At 41.9% G+C, this 16923-nt stretch overlaps 1 protein-coding gene across 11 annotated transcripts in view; it reads left to right on the plus strand.

Moving 5' to 3' along the window:
- Positions 1-2173: 2173 nt before the first annotated feature.
- Positions 2174-16923, plus strand: part of ZNF536 (zinc finger protein 536) — a 344571-nt gene continuing 329821 nt past the window's right edge. For 8 of the 11 annotated variants that reach the window (XM_048316551.1, XM_048316547.1, XM_048316553.1 and 5 more), the window contains exon 1: positions 2918-3098. The gene's annotated coding sequence lies outside the window, so the exon portion shown is untranslated. Of the gene's footprint in view, positions 2379-2917; positions 3099-3917; positions 3998-5248; positions 5561-16923 lie in introns of those variants that run through there. The other 3 variants (XM_048316550.1, XM_048316549.1, XM_048316548.1) reach the window with 3 other exon arrangements.

Consider the following 16923-nt stretch of genomic DNA (forward strand, 5'->3'; position numbering starts at 1 on the left):
TCCTTGGAGATGGTTCTTAATCTTTGTCCACTTGAAAGTTTCTGGAGGGAAATTCCTTTTCCCTCCAGAACAGAAAGAGGAGGAGAAATATTTGAATTTCTGCAAAGATCAGAGTCAAAGCCCTCATGTTCATGCTTGTTTTCGCTCAAATTGTTGTTTCTAAATGAGCATCATGCACTTACTCCAGAGGAACAGGAAATCCCAGTTAGATGTCTAAAGCTCCTTTGCTGTCAGTTGCTGTTTCACCTATCTCTAGTCAATATTCTTATCTTTGTCTCAGGAAAAAGAATCATGGGGTTTTCCTGAGTTCTCATTCTTCTGTAACTCTTTGTGCAGTGCTCTGAAATCTCCTGTCTGTGGCTGATTCCAGGTGCTTGATTTGGCCCCTGCCTCTTGAAATGCTGTCCCCTCCTATATGGTTTGTATTATGTAGCCCTAGGTCACGGAAATCCTAAGGTGAAATCTGATATTTTTTTAAAAAGGTATAGTTCATTCTTTTATGAGACTGCTAATAATGTTCAGCCTTGACAGGGTTAAAAGGCAACATCCATTTCCCCATTATCTTGTTTAAAAAGTGCCTTTTTTAAAGTCCATATGGCGACTTCCTTTCGACCTGCTTTCCCATCCTCGTCTCTTTGTCAGGGCTGTCACTTATAAAGAATCACTTGACTTACAATAACAAGTTCAAAAGAAGACAGAATATAATCAGTTGATCCACGAAGAATTGAAATAAAGAACACCCCCACTGCTCCAGTTATCATTCCCATAGAGATAGTGATATTATTGATGTGATTGCTATGCTAATTTCTATAGAAAAAACTTGTATTTTGGAATTTGTTCAAAGAGAATTTCAGACACATCAAATTGGAAAATGCAGAGTGAATTCCTAAACTTTTTCATATAGGCATGGGAATCTTTTTTCTTTCTTTTTTTTTTCTTTTTCTTTTTTTTTTTTTTTTTTTTTTAATGTTGAATAGCTCTGAACAACTATTTATAAACTTCACTTCAAATATCAATTGGAAAAATGTCGCTATTTTTTCAGTTATTATAGAAAGTTAATTCAATATAGTTCTAGGGGGAAAAAAAGTCCTATTGTACCTTTAGGGTTGTTAATATCACCCCCATAACCTGCAGAAGTGGGACTGGACCACAGACTCCAGAAACAGAGGCTAGGGATTATAAAGGATGGGCACATTTAAGTCCAGTGTTTAGGAAGAGCTAATTAATCTATACCCCTTCCTCTGCAATTCCATAGTCCCTCTGGGAATTGCCACAAACATAAACTTTTTTTTTTTTCTCATGGACTCCTATTTTAACTAGAAGGTTTCAGCTTGTGATGTTATGCTTTTTATGTAGTAAACTGATTTAAAATGTATGCCAGTCATCTTCAGGGAACTCATTTCAGTCAAGATGAAACTAGTCTTACCTGAATCAATGTTTTAAGTGTCCCTGTGGCTCGGCATTTTGAATAATCAATCTGTCTCCATCGCTTCTTAATCATGCGCATCACAGTCTTTTTTATTTGTCAACCCTTTCGGATCCTGGCTTTTTGTTATTAACATGCCCCTAATGTCACATGCAAGCCTTTTCTTTAAAACAAGCTGCTCATTGGTGTATTTTGATACTTTTTATTATTACTAAATCTTTTTTCCCATAATTACACCACAATCATTATATAATCCCATAACAAAGAGTCTATTGAGGCACCATGCTTTTGTCAACTATGGGACACAGAATCCATAATTGCATTATTCAGCTTCTCCCCCCCCCCCCCCCCCCCCATTCTGCTTTGTAGAAACACAACCTATTTCACCAGTCACATTTGCACCTTGTTTGCTTGGTTATATATTATTTACTAAATCGTTGCCCTGCGGATAAACCGTGTAAAGTTGCTTTAAAAAAGTTATTTGTTTGATAATTAAGTCCTGAAAACCCATCGTTTAATGATTATTCCGAACCCATAAGGCAGAGAACCTCCATGACGTTTTTCTCTAAGTTTAATTACCGTATGCTAATTTCCTTGCCTACTACGTGATTAATTAAAATCATATTTTCATAATCATTTGGCACTAGTATTGTTTTAGAATTATCATGATCCCCTAAATAGTGTATGTAAATAAAGTCGGCTCTAATGGAAAGAATCAAAATGCAACGCTGAGGACCTTTATGTGTTTGTATGCATGCGATTGGCAACATAACTGGCTTATTTACATTAAATACGCCACAAGGTTACAGTGCAGATCAACGTCACTTTATCGCTGATTACTTCTCTTAAACGCCGGAGCGGTGACTGATGCTCCGGTCCCCCTGTCCGCCAAGGTTTCCCCGGGAGTTTTTTTTTTTTAGGAGAAACAGACTTTGCATAGTTTCGGGAGCAGGTAAGAAGGGCGCTTTGTGGAGCCCGGCGCTGCCCCCGGGGGCTCGGCGGGGTTTGCGGGGCGCGGGCAGGGGCGGCGGGGCGCGGGCGCGGGGGCTGCGCGGGGGCGCGGGGGCTGCGCGGGGCGCGGGCAGCGGCGCTGGCCGGGGGGCTGCGGAGCGGCGCGGGCTCCTCGGGGTGTTTACACGCGCTCAAGGTCACGACCAAGCTGCGCCGTGTTAAATGGTTTCTTAGTTGCTAGACAGGGAGAAAAAATGGACGATCACAGACCATTCTTTGTAGATTATTATATCAAGGGTTCAGCTTTTGGCTCATCAAAGCTAAATGCCGCAAGACCTATCTAGTTGCTGTGAATTATGCCAAGACGACAATGGAGTGCTTTTTTAATGGTACAATGCATTTCACCTACCAGATAGGGGGAGTCCACGCTGAGAGATGGGGATGTCTTGTGATGTTGGGTGATCAGTATCAATGAAGGGGGTTATTCTGAAAAGAGACAGATTAAAATAAAGCGCTCTTTGCTCGGGATGTGCTGGAAGCAGTTGGGAGGGCTACCCGGAGCGGGCGGCCGCGGCAGCCCCGCGCCGCACTTTTCCCCCTCCGCACAAGAAAATGATCAAGTCAATCATGTGGACATGCTTCATTATTCATTGAACACAATCTTTTACAACGCTCCGTTTACGTGCGGGAGTTTCTTCTACGCTTTGCTTTAAATTTTAAGGTAAGAAAGACAAAGGTAAAAAGGGGGTTTTTGAGGATCCGGGAGGCTCCTGTGAGCCATCAAAGAGGCTCCAAAGTCAGTCCGGAGTATGTTTTTGTTTTTTATTTCTTTTTAATCATCGCAATGGGGCCTGCGTTTTCCACCGTGATTAAAAAAATACAGAATAATTAAATATCCATAGCAGTGACGTTTGCAAGCAGGGCTGTCAGGGGAAAAGCAGAAAATAATGAAAGGAGCGGAGAAGCCATTGAATGGCGCTATAGAACTTAGCCTGAAGAAAACCCTACGTTTTTCCTCTTTCTCTCTCGTTTCTTTTAAAACCGTTACTTTACAAAAAAGGAGCGGGCGGGCGAGGCGAGGCAAGGCGAGGCAAGGGGAGGCGAGTGCCGGCGGCGGCCGCGGCGCTGCCCGGGGGCCGCCCGCCGCCGGCCACAGCCCGCACCGACCCTGCCCTTAACTTGCCCAGAAACTTTTTGTTTTAAAGGGTTGATGCGGAGCAAACTTTGCTGAAGTGACTTTAAACGCGGGCCCCCCTTTCCTCCCTCCCTCCCCCTTTAGGATCCCGGCTAATCGTGGTGTAATTTGTAAACTCCCCCCCCTCTTTTTTTTTTTTTTTTTTTTTTTTTTAATCAAAGTTAGCTGATGCATACCATGTGTCAAACTTGTGAGATTCAAGTGCCTAAGAGACCTGCCATTTTGTGCTCTAATCGACCTCTTATGAATAGGAGCCGTGCATAATGCTGCGAGGAGCGTTGTGACATTCAAGTAGGCACTAAATGTCAGGCCAGGTCTCAGCCCTTTCGGGGGGAGCGGAGCGCGCCCGGCGGCGCCGCGGGGAGCGGGGAGGCACCTGCCAGCCCGCCGCCGGGGCTTTTGTCAGCGCCCGGAGAAAGTAACAGGTTAAGGAGGAAACTTAAATGGCAATCCCCGGCGGGGAGGGGGGAGCATCACCTTCCCGGCGGCGCGCCGTGCGCGGAGGGCCGCGGGGGCGCCGCTGCCTGCGCGGGGCAGCGGCCTCACTCTCCGGCGCGGGGGCTGCGCGGGGCTGCGCGGCCGGGAGGCGGGGGGGCACCGGGCCGGCGGCGGGATTAGTGGGAGGGGGGGTGGAAGGAGAGATTCTTTGATGCTGTGTAGGAAAGAATCCAGATTTTAATGCGCCCATCTGTTGCAGTTTTGCAAATAATTAATATATATGTGTGTATGTGTGTGTGTGAGAGAGAGAGGGGCTGGGGGAGCGCTGCCGCCTGTGAACTTCAACGCAAAATAAAAGGTCGCGAAGATTTATGCTGTTTATCGGAGGGTCCGCGGCTCCCGCGGGGCGGCTCGCTCGGGCTCCCTCCGAAAAGTTAGTTGCCGGCGTGCCCCGGCGCGGCGGCGGGGCCGGGGGCACGGTCCGGCCGCGGGTGCCGGCGCCCCGGGCGGGCGCGGCGGGGAGGGCTCCGGCCGCCGCCTGCCTGCGCGGCGGGCATTGTTTCGGGGTGCGTGCGGCGGATGTGGCCGTGGCTGATACAGTGTCGAGGCGGGGACGTGATTTGTCAGATCCCTCCGTTCGCACTTGAGCCGCCGCCGGGCCGGGGAGCGGCGGCGCGGTGCGGGGCGCGGCGCTCCGCGGGCGCGGGGCAGGGGCGGGCGCGGGGCGCGGCTGCCCGGCCGCCCGCGGCGGGAGCGCTCTGCGGGGCTGTGCATTCCCTCGCCGCCCCCCGCCCCCCCGTGCAGTTTAAAATAAATCCAACAGGGGCCGTGTTTGCTGAGCTGATGTGCCCGGCTGATACAGATAGCGGCGGCGAGCCGCTCGCTTCTGTGGAAAAAGACTATTTTAAGTGTCATAATTAAGTTTAGAAGCCTTGTTTGGGCTCATTCACTGCTCGAAATAAAAAGGACTGGCTGCTTTTAGACCCTTTCTGAAGGGGTTGGCTAAGCGCCTCTGCACGTTCGCTTGGAGAAGAATGTTTTCTTTTCTAGTTTAATATTAGAAACTATATTTTTACTTGTTTAAACCGGATTTGATTATTCCTGTGGAGATTTTTTTCTCTCTCCCCCCCCTCCCTATCGCTCAAATCTTTGTTCATTGTTCATTGACGGTGGAAGGCTGCTTAAATGTACAGAGAGAGGGGGGGAGGCCCCCTCGGTGGTTTGATGTTGAAATAGTAAACCTGAATGAGGAGGGTGGCTGGAAAAGTGGACATTGCAGCTTTAATTAACTTCAAGATGCTTCAGCGAGGACCAGAGCGTAGTAGTGACGTTGCCTCATAAATCTGTCCAGTACAGTGCGTTGCATTGAACTATTACAGTATCACCATCATATTGAATATTCACTACCTATCCGGGAGCAGATTTGCATAATTGGATCTTCTTTAAATGAAACTTGTTTGCAAAAACCCAAACAAAACCAAAAAAACAAAAGCCCAAGTGAAAACTGCGGCGATCTGCATGATTATAAAGGGTTCAAACATATCCGAAAAGTAAGTGACCTGCATAAGTACATCAATAGGTTAAGTGCAAATAAGATGAGAAGTGCTTCTGAAAGCTGTACATTCCCTATGTGGTCTCTTGGGTTATTTCTCAATAGCGGGATTTTTTTGTAGCCTCAGGGATTTTAGGTTTTCTGTCTGCTTTCATAACTTTTTCCCTCACAGTTGTTATACAAGGTGAGGCTTTTGTACCATGCCTGTGTACCTGTAGTGATATTTTTAAAGAAAATTGATTAACAGTTTGTAATTCGTGCTGTTTGACTTGTATAATTACGGGTACTGTGGAAGGGAAATGTGTATTGCTGTTATGTTTCTGGTCATCGAATAGATCATCACTAAATATGTCGGAATATTCAAAGATTGTTTGTGTATATGGTTGTGTATGCTTAAAAATTGACTAAGTTAACTAAGCTGTTACTTCTTAAATCAGAGAGGCAACTAGCTTTTTCATGCATGTGTACCCCCCTCATTTGACGGAGGATGATGATGACTGAGGTAATTAAAAATACTAGCAATTTTTAGAGTGAATTTGTAGCTTCTGTGTAAACCCCATCCCCTCCTAACCGAGTGTCTGGCTTGCAATATTGCAGTTTTGGATTGGGCAGGTTTAGAAGTATTTTGTAAAATCAGATGCTGGTGTTTCGGATGCTGCGAGGGAAAGTTGTGGAGGGAAGGCAGCTGAAAGCTGGAAGTTGCCTCGTGGGGAAGGGGAGCAGCCATCAGTGGGGCGAGCCGAGCAGAAGTGCAAAGTCTGCGTGCAGCCCAAGCCTTGCCCCGGCTCTCCCCCCTCGCCGAAGGCTGCTTTAGTTATGATGTCATTCTGATAGTGGAGAGCAAATGTCTCCTGATTCTACCATTAAACGCCTGGCTGATTTGCCTGATAATGATAGCACTGACGTCCTGCTCCTTGACAAATGCAAGCCCTATGAGCCCTATGAATTAACTTTTTTCCCATAGCTGAGAGCCAGCTAGCTTTACGACTCACGGATGTAGCAGCACTTCTTTGACAGATTACTTTGAACCTCCTCAATTCTGCAACAAACCCCCTTCTCTAAACACCACTCCTGTTAGGCTGCTAGCAGAGCCCTGGACAGTTTGGGCCTGATTTGCAGAGTTGCTGAGCATTCATCACTTCCACTGACTTCAGATGGAGTTGTGGCTGCTCAGCAGCTTTGAAAATCAGGCCCTGTGTTCAGTCAACAGATGATGCATTTTTTGGGCTTGTTTGGTTTTTGGTTTTTTTGTTACTGTTTTTTAAGTTAGACAGTTAAAGAGGGCTCTATGATTTCTAGTCATTATAAAAATATTTGTAAATAGCTTGAGTTGTTTGTCCTAGTCTGGTCTGTTTCACCCTTTCTGTTATCCTTTTTTTAAAAAAAAATTATTTTCAATTAATCTTCTAGTGTATGTGCTGTTAATCTTTGTAGGAAAAGAATCATAGATGAGTTGTTTAAAGTTTTCAGAATGTTGTAGAAGAAAAATGTTTCCAGTTTGGTACCAGGTGCTGAGAGATTCGGTTGCTGTTTCAGAACGTGCACTAGAGAAGAGAGTCTCGGTACAGTTGCTAAACCCTGCGACTGAGTGCACTTTCTCATGTCTGCTCTGTCTTCAGATTTTGCTCGTGACTCTGAATTTCTATCCCTGCAGGTAAATGAGATTTAATATGATGAGGTTTTTAAAGTGCCAGTGACTTAAACTTTGTTTTCATGTGCTGTTACGATGATGACAATTAACAACTGCAGATGCAAGAAAGGTCAGCCTCTCTGTTACTTTTGCAGGGAATGAACGTGAAGTATTTGCAGGCTAAAGCTGTGTTTTGCAAATGATTTCCTGAAGATACAAGTCTCTGTGATGGAAGCACTGTATTAAAACTCCTTTGATAAATTGACTATGTCTTTATTAATGGAAAAGAAGAAAAAAGAATTGTTCTATGGGCTTTTTGACGTCTGAACATATTTAAGCTCTAATACTCAGCAAGTTGTCTGGCACTGTCTTCACTGTAGACTTTTATATAATGAAGAGGCTGATTGTCATATTTTTGTCCATGCCAGAGGCCAATAACCCAACCCATTCATTATCAGAAGAGAGTAGCCCGTAAGTTGCAACATCAGTACCACTGTTTTGCTTGCAGCAATGAAGACAGTGCTGAGATCAGAAATTGTGGTCTTCAGTACCGAAAGCTGACACATTAGGTTGTTTACCCACCATGGAGCCTTAGGTGACCAAAGAGATTTGCATTAGAACAGATGTAGAAAATGCACTAGTCCATTAAAATGTGCTCTGCTTATTCCCTGGGAAGCACAAGTTTCATCAAGTGTAGGGAAATCAGTAAGAAGTAATTTTTCCAAATGTTGATTTTTCCTTAAAGTTGACTTTGAATTGCACAGGTGTTTTTAGAGTGCCTTGACAAAAAAAAAAAAAAAAGGCATGATTTATATGAACTTTATGAAATGGAAACTAAAGCCATAAATAGATTTATTTTTCTAGTTTGAGTGTGGACAATTAAAGACATTTTTTTTAAAATCTTCTGATTTAGTGTGCTTTAATAGGATTGTAAGCAAATTTAAATTTTAATCTTCGACTTTCTCTCAGATACCTGAATAGATGTATATCAGCTCTTCAAAATGCTAAAAGCAGTATGATCTTGAAAAACTATTTTTTTGTCCTCTCTTTCATACCTTGCATTTCCCTGAGTTGCAAGGAATTTGGATTCAGGGAAAGACAACACAGATGAAAAAATAGAATACTTACTCTTTCTTTTATAGAACCATGAATAAACTTATTTCTGGCAACTGTAGATGGAAATCCAAATTTCTCTAGTGAAGGAACTCCAGGCACAGATACTCGTGGACGAGGAAAAAAGGATGAGCTACTGAAAGAAAATATGTAAAAGTAAAATAATTCTGATGCTTAATTGGCTAATCTCAAGGTTATTGTACAGCTGTGTGGTTCTAACTTCCAGTTGTGTGGCCGAATACGGAACATGAACTTTGTCGGACCAAGCGACTGAGCAGGATCTGCCCTTGGCTAGAAACAAGTGAAAATTGTAATGATCTGATGGATGTTTAACGAGAAATAACCGAGGAGCGTCTGTCGAAATCTGAGTGGATCACAATAACTGCTATGACATTTTCACTCACATTGGCAGGTTAAGCGATGAAGCCAAGCACTGAGTGAGAGATTTGAAGCATCTTTTCAGGGACAGCAGAGATCCAGATCAGGAAACAGGCAGGGGAATAGGGTAGCGAGGGAGGATTTGGGTTACCTCTGCCCAACTGCACCAAAGCTGTCACTAAATATGCTCCCAGAGGAAGGATTCTCCCCATATTCTGAATTTGGCACCTTTCCCTTAAATTTAAATTTGCTCTTATTTTCAGGTGCATCTTACTAGATAACCAGATGCATCAAAAAGGCAAAAGAATTATAGAGGAGTAATTATAATTAGCCTAGTTGTCTGTGTTTTTTAAAAATTGTGAGACAGGTCCTTGAAAGTATTTTGAAGTCACTGTTTTTTACAGGTCTTAATCTAAGTACTCCATGTGAGATTGTTTTCTAAAGAGATGGGTTCATCGGGTCAAATTGAACTATATTAAAGACAAACAATTTTGTTATAATCTGACTGTCTTTTAAACACAGATGAGGAAAACAGAACTAAAATAGCCACAGGAGCCTCAATATCTGATCTTTCCTCCATTGTGCATTGCAGTATTTGAGACTCACATAACCAAAAGCAGAATTAGGTAATTCCTTACAAGTATTTGCCATGTTATGAAAAAAGCAGCGCTGCCGATCCTGGTAGGATATTAACAGACAGATCTGCAGGTAGCAGTGCCTGAAAATAATGATGATGGCTTCATTCCCATGGCGTGGGGCAAGCAACAGAGCTTCTTTGAACCAGCAGCTCGTTTTTCATGCATTAGTGTTGAACTGTCCAGCTGTAGGAATCTCGGGCTCCCAGAGGGAGCGAGTGCTTGCCAGGAGGGTGGAAGCTGGTTATCCCAGGAGGGTACCACAGTGGCAGGGAAAGGCTGCTTGGGAAAATTTGGCCCTGTCTCAGTTTTGTGAACAGGACAAGCCAGAAAGGGAAAGAAAAAGGTGAGTATGAGCTGACTTTCACTCCCGAGACGGCTGCAGGGGAGGTTGGTGGCTGGGACTACTACGGGATCACCTGTGGCCCCTACTCTGCCTTGGGACAGCCTGGAATGTCCTGGGGAGCCTTCCTTGCCGTCAGCCGTAGGTGGGTCAGGGTTCCATGGTGCAAAGGAGTACATGGCAGTCCTGATTCTTCCTGTTATGATAAGCTTGTTTCACCCTTTTTGTGAATTTCATTACAGCTTCTTTATGTTACTTTTTTTTTTTTAAATAAGTGCTGTTAGAAACTTTTCCTCCTGTTTTTTATGCCTTTGGGATGTTCTGCCACAGTCACTGTGGTTCTTTGTGAGGAGGATGGGAGCCCTGTTGAGCTCATCAATGCTACAAAGGGGTTGCTATCAAGTACCACAGTCTACTTGGTCACAACAGGGCTATGTGTAGTGCTTCCTTCGTAGTCCTGGCCCCTGCTGATCTGGGAATTAGCCGTGGTAACCCATGTCGTAGCACTGTGTTAGGTTGCCAGCCTGGCCTTAAATTTATTTTTCTAAATGATAGCATGTGGTATTAATGCTGTTTTATTTCGCTCTCATAAGTTGGCGTCCATAGATTGTGCAGACATTGTTACCATCAATCTCGTCACTGGAATACCGATGGTAGATACAGATAGATGTAGATAGGTCTCTTTAATCTAAAATTTAGAGAAACATGGGTAAATAGGAAATTCAGGCAGTATAACTTCATGCAAAGGACATATGGAATAAATTATCAGCAAGGAGAGGATAAATGAGTTCAAGGAAAGCCTAGGTTTGAGAAAGAGCATGTGAGAGCTAGGGTGAAGAAAGCAAGGAGGTGTAAAGTCAGGTTTCTATTAACAAATGCTAACATGGTGGGCTGGATGTTCCTCTCCTAACATTTTTTTTGATATCTCTGTATGGATGAGTTACATTTAATTTTCATGTGTTTCCTAACAATTGTTCCCTAGATCTTGTTTCTTCAGGGGTCCACAGAAATCATAAAACAGTGCAACATTTTAGTTTTGATAACAGTTTTACTCAAGGGAACGATATGACAGTGAAGTGTTGATCGAGTGAATTAGGGAGAAACCTTTTCTTCTCTGGCATTAGTTCGTAATTGACAGGAGAAGTAGAAACTGCCTTCTACTCTAGAGGCCAAGGATTTCCCATAGGTGTGTGCCCTCGTTCAACCATGCCAGTTTTGAAAAAAACACTCACATACACATGCTCTCTCTCTTTTTTTTTTTCCTTTGTACTTTTATTTCTCAAAGGTTTGCATGAACACTGTTATGGATTCCAGTCTATACCGGGACTTCGGAGGTTATTGAATGTTGAGGGTTGACTCGATACTGGAAAGCAGCATGAGTTTTGAAATTGCTGCTTCAAGTAACTTTTACCTTCATTTTCTTGGAATATATGCTGCATTTTTGAGGATAATGATGAATCTCCCTTCTCACAGGAAAGTGCATAAAATTTAGCAAAAATTTTCTTGAGTTTGATGTTGTTCCTAGGATCCAATTCTGCTTTTTGTATTTCAGTTTGGGTAGGACTGAGTCAGTGGATAAAACTTCCCTTCCTTACCTGGTGAATCTCATGTGATTCTTAATTTCACTGTAACTAACATGTGCAACTCCACTGTTTCCTGATTAAACTTTTTCTCATTTCATTATTTCGCGTACAGAAAGGAATCCAACTTTTTGAGTTAAAAAAAATGCAAAGATTATAGGCAACCCAAAACTGAATCATGCAATAAACTGACTATTTATTACCTTTTTAACGTAACTGCTCTTCATTGATTCATTGAGATTTTGCCATAGGAGTATAATTCCTCCTAGGGCTAATAAAATAACTAGTAGAAGTTAACCCAGTATCTTTATTAGTACCATAATACAGACTAAAAAAACCTCTACTGCTCTGACTACTCCCTCCTTTGGATTTTACCATAAAGTGTCTCTTAAAATAGCTCGGCTATTTTGAAATATTCTTTACTGTTTTAAAAATCAAATGTTCAAGCATCTTTCCTTTTTTTTTCACTTTAACACACAAAGCTGTATGCCTGTGCCTGCGATAAATGGACATGCTATGAGATAAATGAGCAATAGGAAACCCACAACAACTTCTGGATTAGAATTTCAGTCTTTTGTTTGTTTGGTAGTATCTTTGGCATGCTAAGGGCTTTCCAAATATAGGAATATAGTTTCTGGCCAGAACTAGCTGCCATTTTCTTATTGCAGTTGAAAAATACCAGTTCATTAGTTTGCATCAACATGCTGCATCTTTGAAGGATTTCTCAGGTCCACAATTGAATTTCTGCTCAAAATAAAAGAGTTGCATCTCTGCACTTCATTATGAACTGGTGATTATGGAATGCACCTGGGTCACTGGAGAGCTGGATTCAGATCGTTCCTCTCTATCTGATTTGAATCAGCTTTTTCAAATCAAGTTTCTCACATCCCAGGTGAGTGCTTTAAAAACACACTTTGGCTCTTCTTTTTAAGTTCCTGCTTCAGGCTATTCCAATTTAAATAATCATTTAATTATTCAGTGGGTCAGAAGAGAACCGACTCTTGGCTTGGGCACTCCAGTGTGATGTGAGAGACTGAATCCAACTGTTTCTGTTGCAGAGTCTCACAGCCTGTGCTCCTGAGTGTGACGTGGTGAGAGTAGTCATATTCTTACTGTTGTCTTGCTGGCTTTTCCTTTTGAAAAATTGCAAAAGGTATCAGGTTAGTCCCAGAGGAGAACAAAAGGAAATTCTAAAATCTTCAAAGTATTTGTGATACTGAAAAATTCTTTCTTGAGTAGTTCACAATTCAGCTATTATAAAAGTCAGTTGGTGACGGGGTGCATCTTTATAATCCAAAAAATTTTCATCTTGAAATGGAGTTTCATTGCCATTATTTTTGTTCAGTGGATTATGTGTTTGAACATAATATTCTTCCGTGCCCCTGAGCATTGAGTGAGTAGCTCTTGGAGGTGTAATAGGTGAAACTTTAACCCTTTTTCCTGGTACTGCCTTGGACCCTGTGCAGCACAGAGCTTGCTGTGGATGGCTCTCTGTCTGGGAGTACTGGGAGGAGGAAAGAAATGCTGCGTAAATGCCAACAAATGCCTGAGAGATGCAAGGGATACTGCACTGTTCGTGTTCCTTCTCACAGGAAGAACCTCCTTCGAGGTGCAGAAGACCTATGAAACTGGCAGGTTTCTCTGTCAGGATCTCTTAAAAGGCAAAGAAGAAATGTTTTAATCTGTAGAAGGGGAATCCACAAAGGGAGGAAATCCTTCTTTTCTTAGAGATAGAAATAATCATTTTGATATCTTCTGTTTCCTCTGTCTTTCATTCTTAACTTCTCTGGCAGCACAACTCTGGCAGAATCCATGCTGTATTGGTTGGTTCCCCTTCTGGCTGCTCTGCAACAGTGATGGATGGGAGCCAAGGGAATAAATATAGCTCTGAGTTCCAGTAGTAACCCCCTGCCACACTTCTACACAGAAACTGGGAGGTCACGGGGGGAGAGGGAATGGACAGGCTCAGGTCTGACTTCGGCAGAGAGGGTATTTCTGTGCTCCCTGAGGAAGGGGAAAGGTGCTGCAGAAACCCACTCCTGCCTTTGTTTCCATGCAGAGCTGAAGGGATCTGTAGATCTATTTTAAAAGCATTACCATTGGTTGTGCAGTTTCCATGTGAGTTTATTAAATGTGGACATTTTTTATATGTAAAAATAACTTCACCATTTTGTTATTTCCTTTTACGTATTTCACTCCGGTTGGAAAAATGAAATCAATCTAGTCAGCTTTTCATCAGTTTCTCTTTGGCTGTCATGCAGTTGCACAATGCTGCAGTGCTTGGCTAGCAAAAATGTTTACAACGAAAAATTGTTTTCAATGGGATTAAAAAAAGAACCATGGAAACATTTTTATTGGTCTTCAATTTTTGTGCAACTTTGATTTTTACAAGACCTAAACTACATCAGTGGTGCTGCTCTGATTTGATCTTAAAATTATACTCTATTTTTATATATACTTGCAAGGTATAGACAAAATACTGCTACTACCCTCTGTCACACAGAACAAAAAATTCTAGCCTGAATATTTCCTAGCAGCTGGTTCGAAGTCCATGGAAATCATGAGCACCTTGCAGCTGACTCTCAAGGGTTTGGGATGACCTTCCACCTGTGTGTAAATACCTGTTGTAAGTTGGTTTAAACAGTCTTAGTCATTTAGAACTGCTCTGGGTTGCTCTCTGATCTGTTAATGCTGTGAGATTGCCACAGCTGAGGTGAATCTGGGGATATGCCTGCAACCCTTAAATACCTTTATTGCTGCTGGCACCTATAGAAATCTCACATATGGAGAATATATAAAGTCAGATCCTTGGAAGGTTAACCGTAATAAAATCCTAGGAGTAAAATATTGGCTGACAGTTACCCTTTGCATCAAAACTCTTAAATTCTTTTTTAAAAGGTGCTTCTGATAAGTGTTGAGTTAGTTTGGATTTTAATTTATTTTGCTTTATAGTTTAGGTAGCAAAGGGCTCTTCTGGGGATGGCCTGAATTTGTGGCTATTGATGACTGCTCTATGAATATGTGGACTGGGGCAGTCTGGAGAGGCACTGCCACTAAAAACAGAGAGGAATTACACATGCACTCTGAGCTCACCTCCCTCTGTTTCTTACACTGCCTTTCTACCTTCATCCAGTGTCCCTCCGTAGCCACCATGAACCCACTGTATAAATGAGGAATGGGGCCCCTTGGGTACCCTTTGAAAAGAGAAAGCCTTTCTCTTAGAGAAACATGAATTTCATAGGGCCCAAGCTTGCAGATATAAACTCTTCCAGTGTTTTTATGATCAACATTCACCACTGAGTTCACTAATTGAAGACCTTAATGAATGTTGTAATGATCAGGTCTGTTGTTGTCACTGATTCAGTATCTTGTTTTCAGGTGTGAGCTGGCTGAGTTGAATTTAGTTTTCTTTTAACTGAAATCATCGTCACACAAGCAAAAAAAAAGAATCACCACAACCCCCCTGCTTTATAAATATAATATATCACAGCCTCTTTCAAACACCAACTGTTGATTGGCTACTTCCCACGTCATGGTACTAAATCATTGACTTCAGAATATTAACCTTTTGCTTACTGAATACAACTTCTGCAGTGAACTCACATCCACCATTAAGTTAGACAGAACTTGCATTTGATGATACAACTGTTGTGGAAAGAAACAAATTATCATGCAGACTTTTTCTGTGATATTGGGAAAGGTATTGAAATTTTTGATCTACATTTTTAGTAAGAATAGCTGGATTTGAAAATGGTTTACACATGTATAATCTGTAATGTAACACAATTTTCATTCTCCTGCTCCGTAGTTGGTATAAAGATCTAAAAGTAGATTTGATGCCTCTGTAAAAATAGTCTGGCTAGTCTGTATTCTTCAACTGCATGACAGCTACTCATGTACCTTTCTTAGAAGAAAACATCTCTTTTCAGAAGATGTTGATGTTTTTAACCAGATGAGGACTATTTTTATGGGTGTGCTTTGCTTTGAGGAGGTTTTCTGTTGGGAAATTTGGCTTTTGAAGATGTGCTTCATGTATTTAAGTCAAATAAAATGCTACCTATTGGAGTGAAAAAACCTTTTCATTTTTATGTTTCTCCTTTATAAATACAGATTTACACATAAGTCTTCAGAAAATTTTTATTGTTGCTTGTTGTTATGACACATCATACAGCTTTTGCTAACTGTGCATTCTTTACTTGGTTTTAATTATATTGTGGAGCAAATGTTTTGTTATTTAAAAAATAACATGGTCCAATTTTATAATTTCTGATTTAATAATGAAAATACCCTTGAAGATGCCATCACTTTTTTCTTCCTTTAAGATGCCAATAATCTCTGCACCTTTCTCTCTGATGCTGGTGGTGGAGCTGAAGACGATAGAGCAAACTAAAGATAAGTGAAGGAGAAGCTTTTTAGCATGCTTGCAGCTATGTGTATAGCTAGCAGAGCAGGATCTCTTGGATCGGGGTCTCTGGGTTTGCCACAGTGCTAGGAAAGCATGTCAGGAGAAACAGGGCTGGCAGATAAAGGGAGGACAAGTGTTGCACATGTCTTTTCCTATTGGATTTGAAGACAGCTTTTCCTCCTTTGGGTAATCTCTTATTTAAAATAGGAAATTGGTTAACCGAAAAAGGGGCGGGGGGGGGGGGGGGGCGGTCAAGTGTCATGAACTCTTTCCATGTTCTGTTCAGATGTATGTGTGTTTTTTTCACAGAATTATCCAGAAAGCATCTGTGAAAAATGGAAGTTCTCCTTGCTAAACTGAAAGTTCTGCTAGACTTGGAAGCCATTTGTCCCTGGTTCTGGGTCCAAGGTGCTTCCCATGTGCCCCTGCTGAGAGTAGAATTTAGTCCTGTACAGTTAATTCCATTTAGGATTTGCCCTCTCTTGAGATCAGTATTTAGTACTAGGGCAGCTTTTATATGTTGAATAAGGATTATTTATTCCTGTAGAAATAAGAGGACTTAACAGCAACGTACAATCAGCGTGCAAAAGCCTGCTAAGATAATTTGTATTCAAATGTCAACAATATTAATTCTAAACAATCTTCAGCCCTTATGTTGTCCAATGATTGCTGGACATCTAGGTGAAGAAGGCTCTTCTAACTTATTAGTTTATTATCAACGATATTGCCAACACTTAAACTCTTCAATTAGGTAACCCAGTTACCTTTTATTCTATTAGGGCTTGCTGCTCTCTGATTGAAGCCCATACTGAAACACTTCTTGCCTTAGCACAGGTGCCCTATCCTTCTATGAGCAGGTGTATGTGGAGTTTGGCAAGTGTACAAGGAGAATGTAAATAATAATTTAGTATTTTATAAGATGCTTGCATGCCTGTCTTAAAACTGTGTGATATGAAGACACCTATAAAAAGTATAAACACACTTGTCTTTGAGAAAGTGATATGAGAAGAATAAGAATACTTTAGAATGGTCACATCTTTTTATTTTGTTCAGTGTTTTTTTTTCCTTTGGTTTACATGCTTAATTTTTCTCAGGAAGGCTGTATGTTAAAAGTTTCTGTAGCTTATCAGAATTCTTTAGTTTGTGGGGAAGATCGTGTGTACCTTCAGCTGTGAATAAGTTGTGGATATAATTTATTTCATGAACCCTCTTTCAGATTTTATAAACGAGATGTTCACATACATGTAAGGACTGTCAATCAAAGCTGTTCAGTGCCA

The sequence above is a fragment of the Corvus hawaiiensis genome, chromosome 12 (genome assembly GCF_020740725.1).
Source record: "Corvus hawaiiensis isolate bCorHaw1 chromosome 12, bCorHaw1.pri.cur, whole genome shotgun sequence".
Lineage (NCBI taxonomy): Eukaryota > Metazoa > Chordata > Aves > Passeriformes > Corvidae > Corvus > Corvus hawaiiensis.